Source organism: Rhagoletis pomonella, unplaced genomic scaffold (genome assembly GCF_013731165.1).
Source record: "Rhagoletis pomonella isolate Grant_MI unplaced genomic scaffold, Rhpom_1.0 Rhpom_scaffold_00252, whole genome shotgun sequence".
Classification (NCBI taxonomy): Eukaryota; Metazoa; Arthropoda; class Insecta; order Diptera; family Tephritidae; genus Rhagoletis; species Rhagoletis pomonella.
The window spans coordinates 19,391-24,115 of record NW_023458806.1 but is presented as its reverse complement, the minus strand read 5'-3'; positions in this window follow the sequence as shown (position 1 = coordinate 24,115).

The following is a 4,725-nucleotide window of genomic DNA, read 5'->3' as shown; positions in this document are numbered from 1 at the left end:
TAACATATGGCACAAACATCCAACAGCAATAAGGTCCTGGTTTTCTTTTTGCAACTCGACGAAAACGCTTTTTCGGCAACCAAAATTTACATTCGCATTATCGGCACAAAACCTCGATGCGGCGCTTAGATACAAATTTTTTTCGTTTAAATTCTTTTTTAAGGAGTTGGCTATATCTTCCGACTTCTCGGAATCAGATTCATAGAAGCTTAAAAGTTTGATATTAATGCCTGAGCTTTTAGTAAAGTATTTTAATATTACAGGAAAAGTTTTTATATTTCCTTTGTTCGAGGCATCGTTAGAAATAGAAAAGGGTGCTGTTTTTGCAAGTCTTCAACGACGGTTTTAGTAGAATATTTTGACAAAACTTGTGTAACTATTTTAGTGCATTTAGTTCTGCCACAAGTAAAATTCTTAGCTGTTAACGAATCAGGAAAAAGTAGATGAAAAATTTTGCTCGAACAATCAGCAGACAGGTAGCTGTGGCTATGCATTACTGTATGGTATGCAAATGCAGCCTCTGCCAACGCACTCTCCCTTTTTGCTGCTGAAAGCTGCAGATTAAAAACTGTTGTAACAGATTTCTGTTGAGTAAGTGATGACGCCTTTTTACAATGTTTTGAAGATTGCATATGCTTCTTTAAGTCCGTTATTCCCGCGTTTGAAACAGAAAAATTTACGCAGCATATTATGCATCTTGCCTCAAAAGACTTTGGAGTCTGCCTAATCCAATTGTAATTATTCAACCATTTTTTCTGAAATTGTTTTTTCTTCGCGTTTGGGCCGGTTTTTTGTTTGATTTCTCCTCTGAGGAATCATAGTCAGAAGATTCGCCATTTTCCATAGTTTAAAAGAAGAAACTAATATTTCTGTAATTTACATTTTGTTATTAAAACGTCTATTCCGGATTTGTAATACATATTACAAACCTTAAACAGCAAAAAATGCAGCAAAATGGTCCGAGTGCAGATCGCGTCAAACGTTCACAACTAGATTCAATTTATGTTAGTTGCAAACGTTGAGTGTAAATAGTTGGAAAATGAAAAACGGCACTGGGTGATACTAATGAAATTATTTTTAGTATCGGCTATTACGACTTACGACTGACTTGGGCCATTCACGTCTGACATGAGACTTTGCTTAGTTATTGACTTAACAAAAATCAGTACAAATCAGTACAGAATCCAAAAACTCAGTATATTTGCTTGCTGATTTAGGAATCAGTACGAGGAATGAAAAATCAGTACTGTACTGATGAAATCAGTACGTCTGGCAACCCTATTCATAATGCAAATGTATAAAAATTCTACGTCATAATTTTTTTTTCTGATACGGGTTTTCACGTCATTTACTCCCGTCATTTTATTAAAACTATAAACTATGCGAATTTTTTGTAATTTTTTCGGTTTTTCGCAATTTATCCGGAATTTCGAGGGCCAAACAGACCCCAGATTCGGGTTCAGCGGATCGAATTACATGTCGGTACGTGGGTGTAATTAAAAGCACACTCCACTTTTTTTTTGTGTGCTATGTATAATATGTACTTCAATATCTATATACTAGCTATTATTCTGATCTTTCTGCTTACCTGGAAATCTTAGGAGATAAGGAGATAGCAGAGAAAGTTTCTCAGTGGTAACCCTGCACTCGTCCTACCTAGCCGAGTATTTATACAGACTGCACTCAGCACTACGAGCAAGGCAACACACAGCAGCCTCGCTCGTTTAATAGGAGCGTGTGCAACAGCGTTGCCAGGTTGACGTTTTTAACGTCATTTGGACGTTTTTTGTATCCTGTTGACGTTTGGACGTTTTTTGTGTAAAAAATTACGTTTTTTAACTTCCCAGTAATTCTTCTTTGTTACTTAATCTTGCAAGAGGAACTGATTTTGAATTATTTTCTTAATAAATCTTTACAATCTTTGTGTTTTGCTGCAGCTGCTTCAAAAGATGTTTTTTTTGATTCTTGGTCTAAGGATCCCGTGCTCAAAGGCTGGTTGTGTAAACACTCGAGGTTACGAGGCTTGCTGTAATGTTTGCAATTGCACATTAAAAGCCGAATCAGGAAGAGCCGATCTATTTCAACACGCACGCTCGCAACAGCATCAAAATAGCTGTGCAGCATAAAACGTCAGAAAAAAGTAGGCAACTTTTTTAAGATTTAATTGAAAATGTAATGAACGCAAAAAAGACTGAAATATTGCTATGCTCCTTCCTAGCAGAACGTAATTTAGCATTTTCGACAACCGAAATGTCTACAAGAAACAAAACATTAAAAATCAACGCCCCTTTAAACTTACACACACACATTATTGCCCTGAATTTTAATGGACTATCAAACTGCAAACTCAAAAAAAATCTATAAAATCTGAATAAAAAGTTGAAAATCTAGCTGAAAATTTGCAGATTTTTTATAATTTTTGCACAGTTTTTGTGGATTTATATTTTGTTAAAGAGCTTGGCTTTTATGGAAAAATAATATACATTAAATAAACGAAAGAGAAACAGCCAAAATCGATCAAAATGTTTATGACTTAATCAGCTGATCACAAGTGTATGTATAAAATTATTTTTATATTAACGATCTCAAACCAGTTTACAATGAATTTTAAATGTGCTCTGTCGAATTGACATTTTAATATACCTTACATACATATATACCTTTGTACACAATAAAAGTTTAGTAAGAACAATTGTGGAGTTCCACACAAAAATGCTACATTTCCATCATAAAAATGGTTTCAGATTGGTGCTTTTACGGCAATCGTGTGATCTCAGCTTTACGTTTTGGTGCGAACGAGTGATTTCAATACGACTCAATAAAGGTTTGGTTGCTTTATCTCGGGTTCTCTGTTAAAATATGGACACATACCAGTAAATGCAAGGAATTTGCATTAGCATTTCGAGTTTTGGAAATGAAACGTTTTGGTGTGGAGCTCCAAAATTTTTTCTACATTCATTTGAAACAGACGTTTTTGGGTAGGAAATGACGTTTTTTCAGACCAAGAGTGACATTTTCTCATGACGAAGACCTGGCAACACTGGTGTGCAAACAAGCGGGGCTCGCTAGTTTACCGAGCTAGCCAAACTTCTCGTGCCTCGCCTCATTGCCATTGCCTCTTTGCCTGCGAGGCATTGAGTAGGTGTTTGCTCGCTCGCTCGCTCGAACTCGGAGTTTTTGCCTACTCTGCGTAGTATGAAACAAATACAAATTGGGTATAAACAACTAAATTAAGCCTGATCTTGAGCCAATCGATTCAAAGTATCGGAACTGTTTTTGTTTTCTAATATCTATGGAATACGTTAACTGATCGAAACTAGCGATCTTCATACATCATTTTTCAATAAGACTACTAGTTGGGAAGATATTAAAAAAAAAGAGTTTTTTCCATACATAGTTACGTTTAATTCTTGTTTAATTTAGAAAACAAGTGAAATATTAAAAGAAAAATGTTACTAGAACGTTTTCAAGGTTTTTAGGCTTTAGCATGTCTATATTATATTTTTTTTATTTACCTACGCGTTTTCCCTTTCCAATTTAGGCCGTCGAATGAAGGTAATTGCCGAAATGACGTATAGTTTGATAATGACTTTGAATTCATGCGTTCACTACAGTTTATGTAAATGAAGCACGGCCATTTTCAAAAATTTGGCTGACTTCCAAAACGTCAATTGCTTGAATACGTACAAGCTATAATGTTCCATAATGCCGACCTACAAAATATTGACAATGTATACCTTTCAAAAACGCATCCGAAAAGTTATCGAAACGCATCGCTAGAGCAATTAGCAAACTAGCAAACACCCGGCTTTCTTCACTGCGCCTTGAAAGTATTTTGCGCTGTTTGATACCCGGATTATAATATTTCATTTATTTTGTCAATTTAATTGAATAAAGTTTTTCTATCAGGTGGCAACCCTCTTCAAACGTATTTCCGGCAGTAAACTTTCCGAAACCTCTTCATTTTAATGCCAATATTGCAATATTAAATTAATCATATCAATTAAAATAAATCAACATTTTCAAACAGGTGGCAGCCTCCCAAAAAAATATGTTCGGCTGTAAGCCTTTTAAACCTCTTTCTTTTGACAGCCATATGCAATATTTACTTTATTTTTTCAATTTACTTAAACTGAAACTTTCAAACTTATTGCAACTTTTAAATTTTTTTCTTTCTATACTTAAAGTTGGACCTTTAGAAATACATCGGTGAAAACTTCTAAATTTTTTTCTTTCTATACTTAAAGTTGGACCTCTAGAAATACATCGATGAAAACTGCATTCAATTCCATGCATTAGTTTTCGAGTGATGCGCGTACAAACATACGGACAGACAGACGGACAAAAATTCTAAAAAATTTTGATTTAACTTCTGTTGGTCTAATAAAAACCCCATATTATTTTTTCTTTAATATCTATAATGCCAATATTGCAATATTCAATTAATCACATCAATTAAAATAAATCAACATTTTCAAACAGGTGGCAGCCTCCCAAAAAAATATTTTCGGCTGTAAGCCTTTTAAACCTCTTTCTTTTGACAGCCATATGCAATATTTACTTTATTTTATAATTTACTTAAATTGAAACTTTCAAACTTATTGCAACTCTTAAATTTTTTTCTTTCTATACTTAAAGTTGGACCTCTAGAAATACATCGGTGAAAACTCTTAAATTTTTTTCTTTCTATACTTAAAGTTGGACCTCTAGAAATACATCGGTGAA